Consider the following 24,982-nt stretch of genomic DNA (forward strand, 5'->3'; position numbering starts at 1 on the left):
AGGGAAATGGAGGTGGCGGGATGAAATGAAGGCCGAGGGGACAAAAGCAACAAATATAAAATGTATGGTAGAGAGAGGAAACCAGTTTGATTAGAGGGAGAGAGGAACATTGCTTGGGAAGCTGGATAAGTAGATCCATGGAACTGTGGAATGAGAACTTAATATGGAAAGCGACTGTGAGTTACTGTAGATTCTTGAGCAAGGGAGGGGCATAACAAGCAGCCCTTTAGGAAGGGCAGTTTGGTCTGGGTACAAGAGTGGGTCTGAGGCAGGAGAATCACTTGAACTCAGGAGGCGGAGGTTGCAGTGAGCTGAGATCGCGCCACTGCACTCCAGCCTGGGCGACAAGAGTGAACACTCCATCTCAAAAAAAATAAATAAATAAATAAAATAAGAGTGGGTCTGTGAGTGGAGGAGATGGAGGGAGACCAGGTAGGGTAGCTGGAAGCCAGGAGGTGAATCCCAGAGCCATCCCAAAGTAAAGAAATTGATGGACTATGGGGAGATACAGTAGCTGTAGAGACCCCAAGATGTGCAGGGTGTTCTCGCTGTAAGAATGTTAAAAGATATTGCCGGGTGCGGTGGCTCATGCCTATAATCCCAGCACTTTGGGAGGCCAAGGAGGGTGGATCACCTGAGGTCAAGAGTTTGAGACCAGCCTGGCCAACATGGCAAAAGCCCGTCTCTACTATAAATACAAAAATTAGCCGGAGTGTGGCGGCGTGCACCTGTAATCCCAGCTATTCGGGAGACTGAGGCAAGAGAATCGCTTGAACCTGGGAGGGGGAGGTTGCAGTAAGCTGAGATTGCGCCACTACACTCCAGCCTGGGTGACAGAGCGAGACTCCGTCTCAAAAAAACAAACACTGACTAGAGACTAATTAAATTCATTAGTGGGTTTTTTAGAAGCTGGGATAATCTATGTTGGTACCCACAGGATATTAAGTCAGATAACTTTTATTGAAGGGACAGTGTTCTTTGTCAAGGTCCCTGCCAGCCCAGTGTGTGTCCTAGAAACTAACGCGAAGCCTCCTTGCTCAGATCTGGAACTTTCCTGGGCAGCAGGGGCCATGGTGTGGTTGCTGCCTGCTTGGCACTGGCTGCCCCTGCCAAATGCGCCCTTCTGCCACTGGCCAATCCCCAGGCCAGCAAAAGCAAAGGACAGTACTTCAGGCACAAGAGCAGTACTCCAGCATCCCTTTCACAGAAGGGAGGGGTGCCAGAAAGGATGAGGTGGGAAGACAGCCTACCAGGGCCTGGCCAGACAGGGAGGGCAGCCTCGGCTCCAGAAATCATCGAGAGCTCCTGGGGTTCCTCCTTCTCTCTCAACCGCACGATTAAAACCTCTCCTCAAGTTAGAAGGCCGGGTGCGGTGGTACACACCTGTAATCCCAGCACTTTGGGAGGCCGAGGCAGGTGGATTGCTTGAGCTCAGGAGTTCGAGACCAGCCTGGGCAACATGGCAAAACCCTGTCTCTACTAAAAAAAAAATACAAAAATTAGCCAGACGTGGTGGCACACGCCTGTAGTCCCAGCTACTCAGGAGGCTGAGGTGGGAGGATCGCTTGAGCCTGGGAGGTGGGGGCCCCAGTGAGCTGAGATCGCACCACTGCACTTCAGCCGGGGCAACAAGAGTGAGACCTCAGCTCAAAAAAATAAAAACAACAACAACAAAAAAACCTCTCCTTGAGTCAGAGTCCCAGGATATCAAAGTTATAAGAGACCTGAAAGATCATTGCATCCATCCCTCTTATCATCCAACTTCTGCTACCACAGGAGAGGAAGTGACTTGCTCAAGGTGACACAGCTAGTTGCACTGTGACTCCCAAGTGACTCTTCTTCCTCGCCTCCTTCCTTGCTCATTGTCTCCTGGCATCCTCAAAAAAGCAACCCTTTCCTCTGGCAAGAACACACAGCAGCCAAAGATTCAGGGCTGGCCAATAACAATGAAGCCACGGCTGGGCGTGGTGGCTCATGCTTGTTATCCCAGCACTCTGGGAGGCCAAGGCGGGCAGGTCACTTGAGGTCAGGAGTTCGAGATCTGCCTGGCCAACATGGTGAAACTCTGTCTCTACTAAAAAATACAAAAAAATTGTCTGGACGTGGTGACTCATGCCTGTAATCCCAGCACTTTGGGAGGCCGAGGCAAGCAGATCACCTGAGGTCAGGAGTTCAAGACCAGCCTGGCCAACATGGTGAAACCCCATCTCTACTAAAAATACAAAAATTAGGGCCAGGGGTGGTGGCTCACGCCTGTAATCCTAGCACTTTGGGAGGCCGAGGCAGGCGGATCACGAGGTCAGGAGTTCAAGACCAGCCTGGCCAATACGGTGAAATCCCGTCTCTACTAAAAAATACAAAAATTAGCCAGGTGTGGTGGCGCCCTCCTGTAGTCCCAGCTACTCAGGAGGCTGAAGCAGGAGAATTGCTTGAACCCGGGAGATGGAGGTTGCAGTGAGCCAAGATCACGCCACTGCACTCCAGCCTGGGCGACAGAGCAAGACTCTGTCTCAAAAAAAAAAAGAAGAAGAAGAAGAAGAAGCCACACACATGCAGGGTACATTGAACCTTCACAGTGCCTTCCCCACCTCCACAGTGCCTTCCCCACCTCCACCCCCGTGCCTGTGTTCACACTGTCCCCCAGGCCTGACAGGCCCTTCTTCAACTTCTGCAAGCCCAATGCCCACAAGTCCTTCAAGATCTGAAGCAAATGTCACCTTCTTTTCAAAGCCTTCCCTGCTTCCTCCCCACCTGGCACATTCTCTCCTCCTCCTCATGACACCTTAGCTTTACTTCTTAGACCAAAGCAGGGGTTCATAAACTATGGCTCATGTGCCAAACCCAGCCCTGCGGTCCATTTTTAGACGGCCCATGAGCTAAGAATGGTTTTTACATTTTTTAATGATTGGGAAAAATCAAAAGAAAAATATTTCCTGACATATAGTGTTTTTTTAATATATGTATTTTTTGAGACTGGGTTTTGCTCTGTCACCCAGGTTGGAGTGCAGTGGCACAATCATGGCTCACTGTAACCTCTGTCTCCCAGGCTCAAGTAATCCTCCCGCCTCAGCCTACCAAGTAGTTGGAACTACACGTGCACGCCACCGTGCCCGGCTAACTTTTTGTATTTTTTGTTGACACAGGGTTTTGCCATGTTGTCCAGGTTGGTCTCAAATAACTGGGCTCAAGCAATTCTTTGTAGGAAAGGTTTGCTGAGTGCTGGACTAAAGGCTTCAGTGTGAATAAATTCACCAAGTTCATTTCTTTTTTAAAATTTATTTTAGGCCGGACACAGTGGCTCACTCCTATAATCCCTGTACTTTGGGAGGCCGAGGAGGGTGGATTACCTAAGGTCAGGAGTTTGAGACCAGCCTGGCCAACATGATGAAACCCCGTCTCTACTAAAAATACAAAAAATTAGTTGGGCATGGTTGTGGGCGCCTGTAATCCCAGCTACTCAGGAGGCTGAGGCAGGAGAATCGCTTGAACCTGGGAGGCAGAGGTTGCAGTGAGCCGACATCGTGCCACTGCACTCCAGCCTGGGCAACAAGAGTGAAACTCCATCTCAAAAAATATATATTTTTTTAAAATTTGTATTTATTTATTTTTCAGAGATGGGGTCTTGCTATATTGCCCAGGCTGGTCTCCAAGTCCTGGCCTCAAGCCATCCTCACACCTCCACCTCCCAAAGTGCTGGGATTACAGGTGTGAGCCACCACACCCACCCCATCATGTTGATTTCTGAGAAGAATGTCACAGAGCACTTGGGGATGGAGGTGCCTGCAGGGAGGTGTGGGATGCCAAATACAACTCGGCAGATTCTCATCAGAAAGAAGGTCCTGGGCTGGGGTTAGGAGACGTGAGTTCTGCCCATGATGTGACCTCGAGCAGGTCACTTCTGCTTTGTGTGCCTCGGTTACCTCATCTGCACAATGAGGGGGTTGGACTGGGTGACCTAAGGGCCTGTCTAGCCCTATGACTTAGACAGGCAGTGATCAACTGCATTACCAGCTCCCACAGTTCTTAGCAGGCATGGTCCTGATCATTTACCCTCAGAACAAAAGCTTACAGAAGGGTCCTCTGCCCAGCTGTGGTTTTCCGCTGCCTCCATGGGCCTCCCTCACTCCACACTCACCTGCCCTGCCCCACCCTTCCCGTCTGCTGACCTTTCTGCCCTCCTCTCGGAATTCCTCTCCTTGCAAAATGAAGATGGCCTCCTCTGAAAGAGCCCTCCCCTCCCTCCAGTCCGGTGGGCTAAAAGCCTCCACTTTTTCGGGAGGGAGACAGGGAAAGGACTCTCACCTCTCCCCAGCCTCCCAGGGCCCACAGCAGACAGGCAGTGGAGCAGGAGATAGGGCCAGCTCTCACCGCACCCCTGCTCTGCCAGCGGAAACAGCCCTTCTCTGCCACTTCCTGTCCCAGGGGTTTCAGCAGTTTCCCCTTCAGGGCCTGCTGGCCCTCCCAGCCCCGCCCCTGCCTCACACAGGTCAGGGAGTGCAGAGAGGGGAGGGCCCTGCGTGGTGAGTGGGGAGGATCCCTCACAGGAAGGCTGAGGAGACAGCTGTCTACACAAGGGGACGCCCCAGTGGCAGGTCTACCAGACTGCTTTGGGCTAGGAGCAGGTACAAGCGGATGCAGTACCTGGGAGGGAGATTGGGGCTCTCTTGCTACCACAAACCCTCTCCACAAACCCTCTCCTACTACCAGATGAGTAGAAATGACTTTATCACTTTACCTAGCTGTCACCTTGAGGGGTGGAGTGAGCCTGGCCTTAGAGGACTGGATAAAAAACTGGAATATAAATGCTGAGGTCAATGTCCAGGAAGGACTAGCCCAGGGTGGCTTCGAATGGAGGGACAGGTTTAATGAAGCAAGAGGATGAGAGGTTAGTTCACTGGGGTAGATGACATTGAAATCAATGTCACTTCGTAATTTTGCAGGGGCCTTGTCCCTAGCACCAATGGACACAGGCGACAACGGAGGGCAAAGTACAGTTGTCCCCTGGTATACTTGGGGATTGGTTCCAGGACCACCTGGGAATACCAAAATCCATGCACACTCAAGTCCTGCAGTTGGCCTGTGGAGCCCACAAATCCAAAAAGGTGGCCCTCCCTGTACTCAGGTTTCGAATCTTGAGAATACTGTTAAAAAAAAAAAAATCCACATATAGGCCGGGTGTGATGGCTCATGCCTATAATTCCAGCATTTTGGGAGGCCAAGGCAGGCAGATCACCTGAGGTCAGGAGTTCGAGACCAGCCTGGCCAACATGATGGCGTGGTGGCAGGCGCTCTGTCCCCCAGGTTGGAGTGCAGTGGCGAGCCTATAATCCCAGCTACTTGGGAAGCTGAGGCAGGAGAATTGCTTGAACCCAGGAGGCGGAGGTTGCAGTGAGCCAAGATCGCGCCATTGCACTCCAGCCTGGGTGACAGAGCAAAACTCTGTCTCAGAAAAAAAAAAAAATCCACATATAAAGTGGATCTGTGTGGTTTAAACCCATGTTGTTCAAGGGTCAACTGTATTATATCACATATGGGTCAAGGGTAGAGGCATTTTCTGGGTGATGTAGCAGGAAACTCTCACATTCCATGGTGGCTGATGACTTGGTGTGGTGACTTACACTCATAAGTACCTCCCAGGTGCTGTTGCAAGGTGGGGTTCCTAGCCGTAGGGCTGTGTGCCCGTGAGGTTATTGTTCAGGCAGGTGACCCACTCAGTGAGACCCTCCCAAGGCCATGGGTCAGAACAGCTGTAAGCAGCCTGAGGCTTTGGATCTCTCTGCCCAGTTGCCAGTCCTCCTGGGGACAGGCCAGAACTATGTGATGCTGGCTCTAGAAGCCTTGCTGCCTGGTTCGGGGGCCTCGTGGTGGATGGACACAATCACCTTGGCTTCCCCGTAGTGATATTTTTCCCTGAGGTTCAAGCAGCTGTGCAAGAAGCTAAGGGGATTCCTACAAATGATGGTTCTGGATGGGCCTGCAAAAAAAATGGCTGAGAAGGTGATCTTGATACCTCTCTCAGCTCGGGGCCATATTCTTGTATCTTTGGCCAAGAACCCTGCCCAGCCAGGCCTCCTGTCATGAGAGCAGGGGCTGGGCGCGGTGGCTCACACCTGTAATCCCAACACTTTGGGAGGACAAGGTGGGTGAATCACTTGAGGTCAGGAGTTCAAGACCAGCCTGGCCAACATGGAGACACCCCGTCTCTACTAAAAATACAAAAATTGGCTGGGTGTGGTGGCTCATGCCTGTAATCTCAGACTTTGGAGGCCAAGGTGGGTGGATCATGAGGTCAGGAGTTCGAGACCAGCCTGGTCAATATGGTGAAACTCCATCTCTACTAAAAATACAAAAATTAGCCAGGCGTGGTGGTGCAAGCCTGTAGTAACAGCTACTCGGGAGGCTGAGGCAGAACAATCACTTGAACCCAGGAGACAGAGGTTGCAGTGAGCCGAGATCACGCCACTGCATTCCAGCCTGGGTGACAGAGTGAGACTCCATCTCAAAAAAACAAAAACAAAACAAAACAAAACAAAAATTAGCCATGCATGGTGGCGGGCGCCTATAATCCCAGCTACTCGGGAGGCTAAGGCAGGAGAATCGCTTGAAACCCGGAGGCAGAGGTTGCAGTGAGCCAAGATCACGCCACTGCACTCCAGCCTGGGTGACAGAGGAGACTCCATCTCAAAAAAAAAAAAAAGAGAGAGAGCAGGGTCCCACTTTTCCCTGTCCCCTCTCACTCTATGTCCCCCCTAGGACAAAGAGGAACCAGTTCCCTCCAGATAGGGCCCCGCCGCCCCTGAGGGGAGTACCTGCTTGTCCACTCCTGCAAGCTGGAGTGAATACGGCTTCACAGCTGGTAGGGAGAACGCCAAGGAAACCTTAGAAACAACATCTGGATGTGCACCTGGGCTTCTGCCAGCCCCTCCCTACATCTGCAGCACAAACCCAGGGCCAGGGTTTGGTTACAAGCCTGGCTCAAAGCTGGCGGCACGTGTTTGGGTGGAGGGGGTGGAAGCGCTTGAGGTTGGTGCCAGCTCAGGGTGAGCACTTGTGGGGTTGGCAGTGACCTGAGCCGCTGGTGGGCCCAGGGTGGTGGGTGTGGCCACTGTGGTCTCAAGCATGGCCTGCTGGGGGAGGGGCAGTGGGGCGTGGGTGCTTGTGTAAAGGTGGGCAAGATTTTCTTTTGTGCTCTCTGATACCACTTCAAGTTGCTCCCCCTGCTTCGGGAAAAGGAGGGCCAAACAGTAAAAATGACAAGATGACAGGGTGGTGTGCAGGGAAGGTGGCAGGGATGTGTAGTTCTGGGGTGCGGGCTGTGGGATTGCTGTAGCACCAGGCCCTGGATATAAGGTATCTCCTTTTAGTCTCACACTACACCGTCCCTGCAAAGGAGCCAGCAAGTGGCAGAGCCGGGGTTTGAACCTAGCTTTATTTCCAACTACTACACGCAATGAACTTTGTTTTCAGTGAAATCTGTTTTGGTAATAATTCTGTTTTAACAGTTTCATTTGAAAAACAGTAGAAGTGAGGCTCAGAGATTAGGTAACATGATCAAGGCCACCACTGCCCAAGAATGGAGGCAGAACTCAAACTGGGGCTGGTGTGACCTTGATCTTGAAGTCCCTGCTTTTTCCTCTGTCCATGCTAGCAACCATCTGCTAGGATCCCTAGCTCAAGGCTGGCTCACAGCTCTCCACTTCGAAGCCTCAGAGCCCCTGTGGGGCCGCTTCAACAGAGGCTTCCCAGGCTTGTGTCCCAAGCCCCTCAAGGACTCAATGTCAACCCAAGCTCCATCTAGTAAGTCAATTCTAACTTCCAATGGTGACCATGTGAGCTCCTGTGGCCAGCTGCGGAGAAGGAGTATTGTGGAGGGGGAGCCTTCCACTCTGATGATGTGGAGGCCGACTCTTCCTATAAGCTCTGCTGTTTCCAGAGAGTTCCTGGCTCCAGACCTCAAGTAGCCACAGCATGGTCCCTGCCCCATAAATATACACTTGCTCTTGGCTTACATATAATGTAAGTCTGGGCTCTTATCTTGGGGTGTTGGTTCACATGTTTATTCAAATATTTATGGAAAGTCAGCCTTGAACACCTCATAGGTGCCAGGCCCAGGGCCAGGGGACTAATCACGGGGCCCACCCTATTCTCTGTGGTAGAGTCTCTTTGTATCGAAGTTCCCAGTAAGCTCGGTAGCCCATCTGCCTAAACAATATTGCTGGGTGCTCCACCCCCTCAAAACATGTTTGTAGCAAGTATCTTCAAAATTGAGGCTCAAGGGTTGGGAGAAAATGGGGAGTGAATACTAATGGGTATGGGATTTCTTTTGGGGGTGATGAAAATGTTTTGGGTTTTGTTTTGTTTTTGAGACAGAGTCTCACTCTGTCGCCCAGACTGGAGTGCAGTAGCGCCATCACAGCTCACAGTAACCTCTGCCTCCCGGGTTCAAGTTATTCTCGTGCCTTAGCCTCCCAAATAGCTGGGACTACAGGTGTGTGCCGGCCACACCGGGCTAATTTTTGTATTTTTATTAGAGATGGGGTTTCACCATGTTGGCCAGGCTGGTCTCAAACTCCTAGCCTCAAGTGATCCGCCCACCTCAGCTTCCCAAAGTGCTGAGGTGATAGGCGTCAGCCACCATGCCCTGCCTGGGGGTGATGAAAATGTTCTAAAATGGATTCTGGCGATGGAGGTACAACTCTGAGAACAGATTAAAAACTACTGAAGTGTATGCTTTAAGAGGATGAATTATATGGTATTTGAACTATATCTAATAACTATATCTAATAAAGCAGTTGTCTTTTTTTTTTAACTGAGGCCCAGAGAAGGGCAGCGGCCCACTGAAGGCCATGCACAAGCTAAGGTCCTCTGGTTGATGGCTCCAAGGCTGTTTCCTCCTCCCAGCCTCCCTATAATCCTAGGCAAGGGTAAGTACAGGGTCACTGAGTATGCATGGCAGGTCCAACCTTATGCAAGCTGCTTTCCTTGGGGTAAGCAGTGGAAAACACTTCCAACTAAGGACTTTAATTTCAGGTCTGCCATTAATGTGGCCAAGTCCCTGCCCCTCTCTGGATCCCAATTTCCCCATCTGTAAAGTGAAGTAGGCGAGTTTGGTAATCTTTTGCTAAAGGCTCAGCCAGTTCTGAACCTCTGAGGTTCTAATTAGAAAGTACTGCAAGGGGCCGGGCATGGTGGCTTGCGCCTGTAATCCTAGCACTTTGGGAGGCCGAGGTGGGAAGGTGGCTTGAGGCCAGGGGTTCAAGACAAGCCTAGACAACATGATGAAACCCATCTCTATTAAAAAAAAAAAAAAAAAAAAAAAAGCAGCTGGGTGCGGCGGCTCACACCTGTAATCCCAACACTTTGGGAGGCTGAGGCAGGCAGATCACCTGAGGTCAGGAGTTCAAGATCAGCCTGACCAACATGGAGAAACCCCGTCTCTACTAAAAATACAAAATTAGCTGGGCGTGGTGGTATATGCCTGTAATCCCAGCTACTCGGGAGGCTGAGGCAGGAGAATCTCTAGAACTTGGGAGGCAGAGGTTGCAGTGAGTCGAGATCGCGCCACTGCACTCCAGCCTGAGCGACAGTGCAAGACTGTCTCAAAAAAAAAGAAAAGAAAAGAAAAAGAAAAAGAAAGAAAAAAAAGCGAGCACTGTAAGGCAGAATAGAATGGAGTGTCAGACACGTGGCTCTCCTTTGGGTGCTGCAGGAGGCCTTTGACACAATTAAGTGTTCACATAGATGCTCCTCACTGATAGTGATGATGAAGATTTTCCCGTGAGAGTCAAATTCTCTATGACAATCCTTCTGTTGACTGTCTCCACGAGGGGCAGCTCAGTTCTGATTTCGCCTCAGCAGTGCTAGGTGGTAGAGCAACCCATAATAGAGACCCATTGATCATGTCCTTTGGGGATGTCAGGAACCAGGTTCTTGGCCTGGCGCCCAGGCCAGCAGCCCCACCTTGCACTGAGCTTGCCTTCATGGTGGAGGGAGTGATCCTTGATGGCCACCAGCCTAGCCCCCGCTGGACAGGATGTTTCCACATCGAGCCCCACTTCCTGCAGCTAGGCCTGGGCTCCGGTTTCCCCCCTCTCCTGCCATCTGGTCGCCTGCCCTCTGCCCCCTCCCCTTGCCGGGTGTTTACAGGCTGCCTTATCAGCCTGGGGAATCTGGGCCTCACCCAGCCGGCTGCCCCCGCCCTGCCTGGCCCAGACAGCCTGCCCAGGGCCCTACCTGCTCTTTCGTCACTACAGGCTCCCGCAGCCCGGAGCCCCCCTGAGCCATGGGCAGGCAGGGGGTGTGGACGAAGGATTGCTGCCTGGCACAGGCCCGCAGTGCCTGGGGCCCTGCCTGCCAGAGCGAAACCTGAATATTCATAGTGCTTTATGCAGCTTGCTCAAGCTGGAGAGGGCATGCGTTCTTTTTAAATTGTACCTTCTCTATCTGCAGGCTATGGAGACAGGAATGAGACGTGGTGCTGCTAAGGAAGCTAACTTTGACCTGGAGTGCCTCCTCGGCTCTTCTGTACTTAGCCACCCAGAGATGACGGTGGGTAGCTCTAGGCTGAAAGGCACTGCAAGTCCAGGCAGATATATTTGTTTTTTACTGGAGAGCACTGTAAACACTCTAAGCTAAAGGTGGGGCTGAATGAGGGGCTGCAGGCTGACTGTGATGGAGGAGATGAGGCTGGGAAGTCCTTGGGCACAATCTTGGCCAATCCACACCCAGGCTTCTGAGCCTCATGGGTCCCAAGCTGTCTGTGTCCATCCCACCCTGGGATCTATGCACCCACCCAAAGGCTAGGATGAGGCCAGAGCTAACCACTGAGCGAGCTAAAAGATTATCGCCCCGGACAGAAGGGCCTAGATTTTTCCATCAAATGTGTTTGAATCACAAAGGGAGACAGGGACGGAGACTGGAAGCAAATGAAGATGCTGAGGGTGACAGATTTCCCTTCCAGCACTTTAGGCTAAATTTCTGAAAGTTCAGCCTCTGACCCACCTGCAGGCAGGCCCTACAGAGACAGGGCCTGCATGCCAAAGCTGACCAAGCCCCAGACTAGGCGTCAAAGCCACAGTCCGGACTGGGCTCATCTTCCAGGGGCCTCCATTTCGTTCACTGATAAATCACTTAAAATGTACTCGAGGCAGTAGATTGCAACATTCACATTTAAGATCAAAAGTCATACTTCCAAGAAATTTTAACTGTCCTTCTAGGTCTCTAGAATACAATTTTCAGTAGTTTGGGAGCACTTGGGTGGGAAAGTTTGGAAAAACTCTGCTAAGTCAATTTTGCCATTAATGGGCTATGTAACCACAGGCACGCCACGTCACAGGGCTCTCGCAGCCTCGGGCCTCCCTCCCTAGAGATTTCATGCTATCCAGAGCTCCACGAAGGCTTATTGACCATAGTGGCCGTCAGGGCTCCACATTTCTTCCCTCTATCGAAACTTTCAGGCCAGCCAGGCGCGGGGGCTCACGCCTGTAATCCCAACACTTTGGGAGGCCGAGGCGGGTGGATCACCTGAGGTCAGGAGTTCGAGACCAACCTGGCTAACATGGTGAAACCCCGTCTCTACTAAAAATACAAAAATTATCTGGGTGTGGTGGCGGGTGCCTGTAATCCCAGCTTACTTGGAAGGCTAAGGCAGGAGAATTGCTTGAACCCAGAAAGTGGAGGTTGCAGTGAGCCGAGATCACGCCACTGCACTCTAGCCTGGGTGACAAGAGTGATACTCCGTCTCAAAAAACAAACAAACAAAAAAACCAAAAAACTGATATTGTGTTAAGTGTCATCTCTCTCCTTAATAGATTTTCTTTTTTCTTTTGATAGAGTCTCACTCTGTTGCCCAGGCTGGAGTGCAGCAGTGCTATCTCGGCTCACGGCAACCTCCACCTCCCAGGTTCAGGCGATTCTCATGTCTCAGCCTCCCAAGTATCTGGGATTATAGGTGCGCATCACCATGCCCTGCTAATTTTGTGTTTTTACTAGAGACGGGTTTTGCCATGTTAGCCAGGCTGGTCTCTAACTCCTGACCTCAAGTGATCCACCCGCCTTGGCCTCCCAAAGTGCTAGGATTACAGGCATGAGCCACCACCTGCCTCTTAATACATTTTCATTTAAGGAGACCATCTGGAACTAACATGTTTGAGCCTGAGAAGGGGCTCCAGGGCAAGTGGTCACCTGGTGGGGCCAACCAGCAGGTGAGCTATAGAGTGTTTCTCGGTGGTTCTACCTCCCGTCACCCCAGTAGCCATGGAGTGAGCTGGTCTTCACCATCTATACCTCATACCTGTGGGTTCTGTTAGGAAGCTATATGGAGTGAATGTGAAAATCCTTTGGAAAGCTAAAAACTAGGCCTGGTGCAGCAGAAAGCCCACTTGACTGGGAGTGAGGAAGATCAAGTTCCAGTCTTGGCCCAGCCTCTGCCTAGCTCCTCCCTCAGCTTCTGAGCTGGCGCCAACTCCTACTCCAGGACACACATTGACATCGATGGCTGTGACCACACCAGCCAGACTCGGCAGAGCCTTATGGTCCAAACTCATCTGCTCAGTTTCCAAAGGTCCTTCACAGTCTGACCCCACCCTACCTACTCCGGCTTGTTTCCCATGATTTCCCAACTTAAGCCTGGGCTTGAAGCCCAGTGGTCTCCTCATGGTCCCCTGAGGGAACATTCCAGGCTCATTCACGGAGTTTCTCAGGCCTGCCATGCCTTTGCTGCTCCTTTTTGGCTAATCAAATAGTGCCTATCCAGCAAGGGCCCAATCACATCCACCAACCCCATGGAGCTGGTTGTACCCTCATAATTACGGTCTGCACCCATGGAACCCCCTTCTCTAAGCCCCCATGACCTTGAAATTCTACCACAAGATTTATTAATCCCACAGGGTCTTGAATTGCCCTTTAATTATTTCATGTGTATCTCTTGTTTCCCCAACAGGTAGTAAAATCCACGGGATCAAAGCCCATTTCATCTCCTGACTAACACAGGTTTGGGCATTCATGAATGAAGTTCACCTAAATTCTCAACAAGAGTGAGATCTCTAGAAATGAGACCACAGGTCCTGATAGATCTTAGGGCTACAGACTAGGGGTAAGGTAGCCATAGAGTTGGGCAAATGTCTCCAGGGCTCCAATGTTACTTTTCCTCTCTTGCTCCAGGCCTCTGTTAGGGACAAGATGTATTAGCTAGAGTCATTTATTCTAAGTGGCATTGAGAAGGCAGTTGATGATCAGGTCATCACCAAAGCATTCTGTCTTTGTACAAAACCACAATGTTTCCACCCTGGGGTTATTGGTTGATCACTGAACCCTCAGGAAAGACTTCATTCTGGATCAGGTCTAAGAAGTAAAGTGATTCAAGAAAACAGGGGTATGAGGATAACTATATGAGGAAAAATTTTATTTAAAGAAGTCTTTTGTTTTCTGGACAGACAAGGCTGAGCAAGAATATGATTGGCATCTATAAAATGATGTATGAGGCAGATAGTCATGGATTTATTCACCAAAAATTGGTAATAAATGAAGAGCAAATAACAAATAAGTAGTCCTATTTTACAAATGCACAGTAAAGTTAAGAAACTTTTTAGGCTAAGAATATCAATTAAAAGATAAGCATCATCTAAAATAATGGTAACATAAGGAACAAACATGATTATAAAATAAGATTTAAAAAACAAGCCGGGCGCGGTGGCTCATGCCTGTAATCCCAGCACTTTGGAAGGCCGAGGCGGGTGGATCACCTGAGGTCGGAGTTCCAGACCAGCCTGACCAACATGGAGAAACCTCGTCTCTACTAAAAATACAGAATTAGCCGGGTGTGGTGGCGCATGACTGTAATCCCAGGTACTTGGGAGGTCGGGAGGCTGAGGCAGGAGAATCGCTTGAACCCGGGAGGCAGAGGTTGCAGTGAGCCGAGATCGTGCCATTGCACTCCAGCCTGGGCAACAAGAGGGAAACTCCGTCTCAAAAAACAAAACAAAACAAAACAAAACAAAACAAAAAAAACAAGGCCAGACTGGGCGCAGTGGCTCACGCCGGTAATCCCAGCACTTTGGGAGGCCAACGCCAGTGGATCATTTGAGGTCAGGAGTTTGAGACCAGCCTGGCCAACACGGTGAAACTGCGTCTCTACTAAAAATATACTAAAAAAAAATTTAGCTGGGTGTGGTGGTACATGCCTGCAATCCCAGCTACTTGGGAGGCTGAGGCAGGAGAATTGCTTGAACCCAGGAGGCAGAGGTTGCAGTGAGCTGAGATCGCACGACTGGCACTCCAGCCTGGGCGACGGAGTGGGACTCCATCTCAAAATAAAATAAAACACCAAACATATTTGTTACAACAAAAATTAACGCAAGTGGGATAAATGCAAATATTAAAAGAAAATGTTATGGACAAGTCAACCCTAAAAATCACATGAAATCGCAAAGGACTTAAACTAGCCAAAACCAACTTCAAACAAGAGCAAAGTTGAAAGGCTAATACTACCTGATTTCAAGAATGATTATAAAGCTACAGTAATCAAAACAGTTGGTGTTAATGTAAAGAGAAACAAGTAGACCAATCAGTGGAATTGAATACAGAGTGCAGAAATGGGCCCACATATAGACAATGGTAGTAGACTGATGATAGCTTTTTCAACAAATAGTGCTAGAATAATTAGATATTCATATGCATAAAGAAAAAAAAGGCTGGGTGCAGTGGCTCACACCTGTAATCCTAGTACTTAGGGAGGCCAAGCTGGGAGGATAGCTTGAGGCCAGGAGTTCAAGATCAGCCTGGGCAACATAGTGAGAACATACCTCTACAAAAAAAAAATTTAAAATTAGCCGGGCATGGTGGCACACTCTTGTGGTCCCAGCTACTTGGAAGGCTAAGGTGGTAGGATTACTTGAGCTCAGGAGGTCAAGGCTGCAATGAACCATAATCATACCACTGCACTCCAGCCTGGGCAACAGAGTAAGACCAAGAAAAAGAAAGAAAGAAGAAAGCAAGAAAGCAAGAAAGCGAGAGAGAGAGAGAGAGAGAGAGAGGAGAGAGAGAGAGACAGAAAGAAAGAAAGAAAAGAAAGAAAGAAAGAAGGAGGGAGGGAGGAAGGAAGGAAGGGAGGAAGGAAGGAAGGAAGGAAGGAAGGAAGGAAGGAAGGAAGGAAAAGAATTTGGATCCATACCACTCACCATACAGAAAAATTAACTCAAAGCAGACCATAGACTAAAATGTAAAGACTAATATTATAAAACCTATAAAAGAAAATATGAGACAAAATATTTGTGAACTAAGGCTAGGGGAAGAGTTCTTCGATACAGCACCAAAACTATGACCCATAAAAAGAAAAATTGAAAAGTTGCACTTTCATCAAAATTTAAAATGTTTGCTAAAGTCAAAAGACACTGAGAAGGGGATTAAAAGAAGCCACAGACTACGAGAAAGTATTTACAAAGCATGTATCTGATGAAAGTCTTGTATCCAAAAAATATAAAGAACTCTCACAACTCAACTACAAGAAAACAAACAATTCAGTTTAAAAATGGGCAAAAGATTTGAACAGACACCTCAACAAAGAAGACATATGGACAGCAACTATATGAAAAGATGTTCAACATCATCAGTCAATACAAACATCATCAGGAAAATACAAATTAAAATCACAATGAGATACCACTGCACACTTATTAGAATGGCTAATTAGAAGTGGTCACCTAATGAGACAGGTGTTTTCTGTGCATAGATTCTCATAGAATTAGCAGAGCTGAACTAGCCTCTGTTATCCTCAGGGGGCATTATAGGAAAAAGATTAGCTCCTCATTCTATGTCTAAATACCTCCTTGTTATCGGGTCATCAGGAATTTCGGGAGGTTAAGAATAATTGCCACCCTCCCATCCCCCAAAGCCTAGCAGTTCTAACTGAGGGGTGGGGACCAAGGGACTGAGTGGAGTGCTTTACTCAGGGGTGGTCCAGTTTATCCTAGGCTGCCTGTCCCTGCGGGTGGTCACAGGCTCCTCAAGCAAACACAATCCAGTCAATAGCAAATGGAACCTCCAAGTTACTCTCTGGGAGGCCTCTGGAAGGGCACTGGCCCCCAGTCCCCTGGGAGCTCTTCTGGGCAAAGGCAGTGCCCCAGCCTCAACTCAAGGCCTCTGGGCATTGGCCCAGAATGGACCCATCATCTATTCTAGTGAAGGGTGAGAGTGAGTGGTAGTCAGCCAGTTGGCTCCCAGAATTTTACACTCAGTAGGATAATAACAACAATCTGATGATTGCTGAATAGTTCCCAGGAGTACAACGTTAGGCCTTCTCTCAAAGAAACTAACTTACTCTTATTTCTGCAGTGAATGATGCTCAAGATAAAAATGGTGAAGGACTAAAGAAGGCAATGTTAATACGAATATTAACGATTTGAGTTTTGCTCTTCACTACAGCACTGCCTGCCATTCAGTATATTACACACACACACACACACACACCTTCTATTACATCCTTTCCCTATCCTGTGCAATGGCCGAATTAACAAAAAGCAGAAAAACCTGGAAAATCTCCCTCTTAGTTTCAGAAATGGGTGTGGCATGCCCTGCCTGCATTGCCGAAGAAGTAGTTGGTCCCTAGAGCCTGGCAAAGTCAAAGGTGTGTGAAAGGGAAATGGTGACAACAATAATAATAACTGTCACAGGAATAATAATAACAGCAGTGAACACTTACTGGGTGGGTACTATATGCCAGGCACTCTGCTGAGTGCTTTATATGCATCGTCTCATTTAAGCTTCACTCCAACCCTGTGAGATGGGCGCTGACTCCCAGAGTGGTTAAATAACTAGCTCAACAGCAAATAGTCACACAGCCAGTAAGTTTGGCATATAAATGTAGAGAGCCTGTGCTCTTCCTCCTCTAGACAATAACGTGTATTGGGAAGGATATTGGGTCACACTGGAAGAGGAAAGGAAGCTTCAGGAGAGTCAGGTGTTCTGAGAGGCAGGAAGTGCCCACACTGGGCCAAGAAAATGACCCATCAAGAAGGTGGCAACTCGGCTGGGTGCGGTGGCTCATGACTGTAATCCCAGCACTTTGGGAGGCCAAGACAGGCGGATCACCTGAGGTCAGGGGTTCGAGACCAGGCTGGCCAACATGGTGAAACCCCGTCTTTACTAAAAAATACAAAAAAAAAAAAATTAGCTGGGCATGGTGGTAGGTGCTTGTAATCCCAGCTACTTAGGAGGCTGAGGCAGGAGAATTGCTTGAACCTGGGAGATGGAGGTTGCAGTGAGCCGAGATCACACCACTGCACTCCAGCCTGGGCAACAGAGCAAGACTCTGTCTCAAATTAAAAAAAGAAGAGAAGGTGGCAACTCAAGGGAAAGCTTGCTCAGCCTCTACAAGCTGCTTAGCTTGCTTCTTGTTAGCCTCTCTGAGAAATGTTCTGGCACTTTCCCTTGCAGACCTTCCTGCATGAAACACCCTTCCCTGCTCCCTGACCCTCCTCCTCACCCTGGAAGCAGGCTGGGGTCTCTTTGCCGAGAAACTCACCTTAGGGCATGATTTCCCAACCAAGAAGTCAGGGCCCTCTGGTATGTCCCTTTGGTGTTGAAATGTGCTGGGGAGGAGGCAGGGCAGTGAGAGAGGGAAAATGATGAGTGTGTGTATGTGGCAGGGGGATGTCCAGGAGTTTTTTATCCAATTAAACCCAACAAGGGCCAAGCTTCCTCCATGTCCAGCCTTGGGAGACACAGAATCAGTGGAAGCAATATATGGCTAGTCCTTAGCGGTCTGGGCAGAAACACATGAAACTCTACATTCTTCATTTCCCAGATGGTAGAGTGGGGAACAATTATGAAAATCTCTTTCCTCCACCTGAAGCTCTGGGCTTCCAGAGAAATCCCAGAACCCTGGGGAAAAGGTGGGATCCAGCCAGCCTGAGACTGCCATGAGCACGTGTGGCATGTCAGTTTTCCTGTCATTTAAGTGCCCTACGTCTCCCCTGCTATCTCTCCCACTCCCCAGAGGCCTGTGTGTGTGTGTGTGTGTATGTGTGTGTGTGTGTGTGTGTGTGTGTGTGTGTCTGGTAAGGGAGGGGTTTCAAAATGAAATCCCCTCAGCTTGGGTGGCAGGCTGGCCAGCCAGTTTATATCTCCCGGAGTGGAGACAGGGGTTTGCACTGAGCCACCCACACTCGCTGACCTGGTCTTTTATGTGACATGCATTTGCCAAACAATCATCCAGGCTTCGAAGGTCAGTTCGTAGCCAGGGAATAGAGAGAAAGGCGTCTTTTCTTCCTTTTCTGCTGAGCCAAATCTCCCCCTTGCTTCCCCCTCACCCCCCTTCAAGGTCTAGCCTAGGCCCACATCCCTCACAAAGCCTTCCCTCCCTCCTCCAGCTGCTGCTGACCTCCAGTCCCGGCCATGCTGGCCTCTGCTCCAACAAGCACAATTAGCACCTGACCAGCCACTGGCCCGGCTGCTTGTCCTCGCCTCTGATTGTTTCAGTGTCTTAGTCATCTCTTCCCCAGCGCCTCCTTCTCTCATCTCCCCCACGGCGCCTAGCATCGGTTGCGCACACAGTAGGTATTAATAAATGTCTGTTGAATTGAAACTCAGCAGCCCCTATGAGGTCAGAACCCTCATAAGCACCCCGACCAGCAGTTTCTTGGCAACCAGCACTGGGGCCCGAGCTACAGGGCATTAGCAGTGTGGCTGCTATTACAGGACACACGAGGCTCAGCGGCCAGAGATTTGCAGGCAGGTTGGTGTTGATGAGAAAAGCCCCTGACCCCTAGGAAAGCGCCTATGGGATTCTGGGTGCCTTGCAGGGGTTTCCTTTCTCCCCTGCAGAAGTAGTTTTCAGTCTGAGAACCACAAGAAGAATAAATTGGAAGAGAAGCCAGAAACCTCTTTGCAGCTTAGAAATCCAGGAGAGATGCCAAGCCTGGGTTGGGGTCAGGCCCTACCCTGAGGACAGAAGGCTGCCCAGGGCCTTTCCCAGCTCGGTGGGAGATCCTGGGGAGACAGGGGGCATGGCAGACACGAGCCCTTCCACTGCAGGGGGCTATAGGGATGTTTGGGGGGTGTCCCTAAGAAATGCCATCCTGCCCTGGAACCCAACAAATGACATCCTGCAAGATTGCCACCTGTAGCTCATGCAGAAACCAGTGTCCCAGCCAGGAGCAATGGCTCACGCCTGTAATCACGGCACTTTGGGAGGCCAAGGCGGGCGGATCACCTGAGGTCAATAGTTCAAGACCAGCCTGGCCAACATGGTGAAACCCCGTCTCTACTAAAATATACAAAAATTAGCTGGGGAAGCTTGTGGGCACCTGTAATCCTAGCTATTCAGAAGGCTAAGGCAGGGAGAATTGCTTGGGCCTGGGAGGCAGAGGTTGCAGTGAACCGAGATTGGGCCACTGCACTCCAGCCTGGGCGACAGAGCGAGACTCCATCTCAAAAAAAAAAAAAAAAAAAAAGAAAAGAAAAGAAAACCAGTGTCCCTTTCCCTCTCATTCACCCAAATCCTAGGGCAAGACTCTGTGGGTGGGGAGGGTGGGGGGTGCATCTAGACCAGAATCTGGCCAGGGTCTTCAGGCAAAGAGAAGCCTCCAAGTCTAGGGTGCTTGATCCCCCACACTGGCTCAGGAATTTGATCCTGGCTTCCAATTACAATTATTTATATAGATGACATATCCCCTCTCCCTGACCCCTTCCTGTACCCCTGCTCTGACTCCAGCCCACACGAAAAGGTACACACAATCCCAGAAGGCAGGTGGTGTCTTCCTCACATCCATGTTTTCCTCACTGCCACTTCGTTGGGGTCTGGTACTAGGACCGGCTCTGAGCAAGTGTTTGCTGAATTGAATCTGAGTTTTAGGCGCTGCATTAGGCAATATCGTAAGGGCAGCTAGCACTTACTGTGTGCCATGTGCTGTTCTAATAAGCATCTTATATGTATTCATTCATGTATTTGATCCTCACCAAAGTGTTATAAAGTGGTCTCATGTGACAGATAAGGAAACTGGGGCATACAATTGACTGGGATCACAGAGCTAGTAAATAACAACGCTGGGATTTCAACCTAGACAGCCAGGCTTTAAGAACTGGAGGTAGCTGGGCACAGTGGCTCACGCCTATAATCCAGCACTTTGGGAGGCGGAGGAGGCGGGTGGATCACCTGAGGTCAGGAGTTCGAGACCAGCCTGACCAACATGGAGAAACCCCGTCTCTACCAAAAATACAAAATTAGCCGGGCGTGGTGGTACATGCCTGTAATCCCAGCTACTCGGGAGGCTGAGGCAGGAGAATCACTTGAACCCGGGAGGCGGAGGTTGCAGCGAGCCAAGATCGTGCCATTGCACTCCAGCCTGGGCAACAAGAGTGAAACTCCATCTCAAAAAAAAAAAAAAAAAAAGAACTGGGGGTAAGGAGTTCAAGATTACAGTGAGCTGTGACTGTGCCACTGCACTCCAGCCTGGGTGACAAAGTGAGACCCTGAATTAAAAAACAAAAACCAAAAAAAAAAAAAACACTCTAAACGCAAAAACAAAAACTGGATGTAAAATTACATTGCGGGGGTAGGGGATGTGGAAAGGAAGAAGGCCAAGCTTAAGAGCAGAAGAGCAGAGGTTTCCCCAGGAAAGCAAACTCCTCAGCCTGTGTCTAGCTGGGTCTATGCGACACAGGGCCTGATTTTTGCAGGATGAGGGGCATTTTGGACATGCTATCAATCAGGCCCCTAGAGACAGACCACAGCACCCTCTATTTTAGATCCCAATATATGCCAGAGAAGACAGAAGCCACTGTGTCACCACTTAGCACTAGGTGAGGGAGAGTGGATTTTGGGCCCCTAGGTTGTCCAGGGGTGGGCGCCAGTTCCTGAGCAACCACCGAGCAAACAGTGCAGCACAGGGAGGAATGCCAGACATAGTTGCAAACAAGCCACTCCTTCGGCTCACAGCAAGAGGCTGGGTGAGGGTGGTAGCATGGAGCCTGCTTCATGGTCCCCCCCACCCTTGCCCCCAACAAGAGATCCCAGGCTCTGAATCCAGCCCCAGAAACAACCAGATGCAAGGTAGCCTCTTCCTCACACCGGCTGGCTGGGATAGGAAGTCCTCCCTGATAATCTTCACTGAACTCCAGAGAGCTCCCCCTACGCTGCTCCTGTACTGGATGCACTGAATCTGAATTAATGGTTGAGAAAGCACTTTATAACCAGGAAAACCCAGTGTAACTAACTGCAAGGAAGGACTGGCATTCTTGCTGGGCATATGTGTTCCCCGGGCATTTTCAGTGCCAAAGTCTCCCCAAAGGGAAGAGCTAGAACTGTTCCCTTCACCCACCTCCAACCTGGCACTCGGGCCAGGGGTCAGCTGGCAGGGGGTGAGTCCCCAATGGGCGTGCCCACCAGCTGTTGGGGCTGAGCAGTGGTGGTTCAGGCCCTGGGGTGGTGACCTCACTTCCGCTCCTACCTCCCCACCTCCCCAGCACTCCTCCCATTTGAGGCCCCACCAGGCCAAAATCGAGAAGTCCAAGGTTAACTGTTCCTTCCCACTTTAAGAGCTAATTAAAATAATTAGCCACAATGAACTGTCAAACATTAACCAGAAGAGGCTGCAGGACCAGACAGGCCTCTATCACAGGCCGAGGGATGAGGAGCAGGAATCAAATGGCCATCAAATCCCTCAGCTGGGGTATGGTGCGGGGCGGGGGCGGCCCAGGAGGACCTCGCTGAGCCGAGGCGCCAAGGGGTCAGGAGGTGACTCTGGTCAGGAAGGTGATGTGCAGGCATACGGTGGTTGAGAAAAGGGAGTCAGGGTTAGGGTGCGGTGGAGGAGCCAGGAATTCATAAAGCGGTCACCGCCTCAGCAGTCCCTCAAGCCTCCAAAGCAAGGCGCTGGCGTGAGGGGACCCCGCACGGTGCGGCTGCTGAATCCCCTAGGCGGCGGCCAGGAGGGAACCCGGAGGCGGGAGAGTCGGGGAGAGCGGGAACGCGGGAGCGGGAAGGCTGGCGGCTGGCTCACACGGAAACTCCGGACCCTGCCAAGAGGTCTCTATTTTGGCGATCCAGTTCTCCAAATCATAGGTCTGCGTGCGCGTGTGTGCGTGTGACCCTAAAGCCCTGGCCCCAGAAGCCCCGGGGGCAGTCGGATCCATCGAACAGCTCCGCCGCAGTCCGCCCCACCTCCTCTGCCCTCGGGCGCCCAGCTTCTGGGGGCCCGCTGTCATGATCCGCCCTGTCACGGAACCCAGGCTGCCAGGGGCGAGGGAAAACAGGGGCCCCTACCCCGACTCCCCGACTCGGGGAATCCATTCCACTTCCATCCCGGGATCGGGAGCCCGGGTTCTCCAGCACACGCGCGGAGGGGCGACGCCAGGGCGGCTCGCGACACGCCGCGACTCTCCCGCCCTTCCCTGGGCCCCCAGCCCCACGCCGGGGCCCCGGCGCTCTCGATTCCACCCTCAAGCAAACTTTTCCAGGTCCCCGAAGGCTCGAAGAACCGGCGCCATCGACGTACCTGAGGCCGAGTGGCTCACGGGCCCAGCTCGGTCGCCGCGCCGGGGTCTGTCTCCGTGGTCCCCGCTCCGGGGGCCGAGACGCGGGTCCCCAGCCCCGCCAGCCCGTCCTCTCCCCTCGGAAGCCGGGCTGGGCGAGCGGCGCCGGGAACTCGGCGCCGGCGAAAGGAGAAGTGGAAGTTGAGCGCGGCGCCCGGTCCGTCCCCGCGGCCGCCGGGGCCGCCGTCCCCCGCCCTCCTCCCCGCCCGCCCTTCCTCCCCGCCTGCCTGCCCCCGCCACCCCGCGCCCGTGACTCACCTCGGCGCCGGGGCAGGCTGGTCCGGGCGGGCGAGGCGCAGGGCTCTCCCACACTTCGCGCCGCCAATGGCAAGTTGGAGAGAGAGATGCAAATACCAGGTGAGACGGCGGCGCCCCTGATAAAACGGGGCGGGGGGCGGGGTGGAGGGCGCGGGGAGCGGGGCGGACGCCGGGGAGGGCCGGGCCAAGACACGGGGCGGCAGGGGCGCCAGGGGAGGGGGCGCGAACCGGCGCAGACCTGCACCGAAACGAGCGAGCGAAAGGGGAAATTGCACTAGAAACACACACGTCCCCGCAGGCGGCGGCTGGGGCGGGCGCGAAGGAGGCGAGGCAGGGCGGGAGGGAGGGAAGAGCCGGAGGGAGGGACCGACGGGAGGGACCGCGGGCGGGCGGGGTGGGGGAGGGAACGAGGGAGGGACGAGGCATCTCGGTGGAAACAGCGCCCCTCCGCCCGGGCCCGCCCGCCGCGGTCGCCAGCACGGCATGGGGAGCCGTGCCAGGGGCCCGCGCGGCCTCTCCTTCCCCTCGCGGCTCGCTTGCGCCCGGGGGACCACGAGGCAGGGCGCCCGCAGAGCCCGCGTCGTGCGCCGCGGCCCGGGCGGGCGCCCCCCACTCTGCTTCTAGCCAGCGAGACTCCGAGCTCTCTGCTCGTTCCGCGCCTTTCCCGGTGCGAAGCCCCCACACAACGCCCCGCAGAGAAATCCCTTCCCCGCGGACTCGGGAAGGTTTCGTCCAGCCCCCTCGGCCCGTGCAAGTGGAGACTTGCTTGACGCCTTTGGGCCAAGCCCTGCGCTCCACATTATTGAGCTCCTGGGGTGTGCGGGCCCCAGCGGGAGGGCGGGCCGTGCGGCGGATGAGGCCGCGAGATGCCCAGAGGATACAATTTTGGAACCATATGCCCGACTCCGCAGAATCCTGGGCGGAACACCTGGGGTGACTGGAGAGTTTCGGCGACTTCTTAGGGAAGTCGAGTCTAGGACTCCTGCGGGAAGTTGGGGTGGGGGACGCTGGCAAGATATGAGTCAGGGGAAGGGCTAGGGGGAGAGGGGCTGGCCCAGCAAGTGCAAAGAGAGCCAGAGTTCGGGTGCTGGAAGAAAGCCCATGCCTACCTTTCTTCCCCTGTCCAAAGCCAGGCTGCTCTGCTCCACGCGCCCACTTGAAAGCCACTCAGGCACGCTCCCCTTCTATCTCCCCTTTGCCCTCTCTGACCTGCCTCAACATCAATACCGCCGCCTACGTGGGTCTGCTGATAGGAGGCTCTGGAGAGAGTGCGCTGGGAATTGTTACTCTGTATAGTTCCACGTGGCCTTTTTGGGGGTGGGGGCAGCAAGGCCTAAGCCTTGGCAGAAAGCATCAAGACTGAAGGGGCCCCAGGGGATGGGGCCTTCTAAAGGGCTTGAGGTTGAAGGACCTGCTCAGCCTCCAGCATCGGCCTGCTTCTCCTGCCTTGGGAAAGGATCATCTCAGGCGCAGGACTGGGGGACAGGAGTGGTGGTGGATGATGGCCACAAAGGCAGCTGCAGATTACAAGTTCCCAAGGAAAGATCCTGTGGCTGGACTGGGGCGCCGGCCCCTGAGACCTCCTGGATACTCAGAATCAAGTCCCCCAAACAAGCACTTTGTCTTTTACAAGCGGGCATGCTTTTCCCAGGGGATTCCAGATCCTGGAGACACACAGTTCTCTGCTGGCCTCTCATCCACGAGGGTCCCCTCTCAAATTTGGGGTAGGTTCCAGATGTCCCTAAGCCCTCTTTACCTTGACTTTGAAACTCACGAATGGACAGACACGTCTGCACACGCATGCACACACACACACACACTTTCCCATTTTGCTAAGAGCTCAGTGGTCTGTAACCTCAGACAGACCTGGGTTCCTATTCCAGCTCACTATTTACCAGCTGTGTGACTTCGGGCAAGTCACTTAAACTCTCTGAGCCTCACTTTTCTTCTTTAAAACAAAACAAAAACAAAAACTAGGCTGGGTGTGGTGACTCATGCCTGTAATCCCAGCACTTTGGGATGCCGAGGGGGGTGGATCACTTGAGGTCAGGAGTTCAAGACCAGCCTGGCCAACATGGTGAAACCCCATCTCTACTAAAAATACAAAAATTAGCTGGTGTGGTGGTGCGTGCCTGTAGTTCCAGCTACTCGGGAGGCTGAGGCAGGAGAGTCACTTGAACCTGGGAGGCAGAGGTTG

At 52.0% G+C, this 24,982-nt stretch overlaps 1 protein-coding gene across 3 annotated transcripts in view; it reads right to left on the bottom strand.

The window, feature by feature from the left end:
* The window catches only part of ELF4 (E74 like ETS transcription factor 4), a 46,893-nt gene extending 23,784 nt beyond the window's left edge, over positions 1-23,109 (bottom strand). Inside the window, exon 1 of one of the 3 annotated variants that reach the window (XM_055376628.2) lies at positions 22,786-23,109. The gene's annotated coding sequence lies outside the window, so the exon portion shown is untranslated. Of the gene's footprint in view, positions 1-22,490; positions 22,727-22,785 lie in introns of those variants that run through there. The other 2 variants (XM_055376629.2, XM_063702963.1) reach the window with 2 other exon arrangements.
* Between the last annotated feature and the right edge of the window lie 1,873 nt (positions 23,110-24,982).

The sequence above is a fragment of the Gorilla gorilla genome, chromosome X (assembly GCF_029281585.2).
Source record: "Gorilla gorilla gorilla isolate KB3781 chromosome X, NHGRI_mGorGor1-v2.1_pri, whole genome shotgun sequence".
In the NCBI taxonomy this organism is placed as follows: domain Eukaryota; kingdom Metazoa; phylum Chordata; class Mammalia; order Primates; family Hominidae; genus Gorilla; species Gorilla gorilla.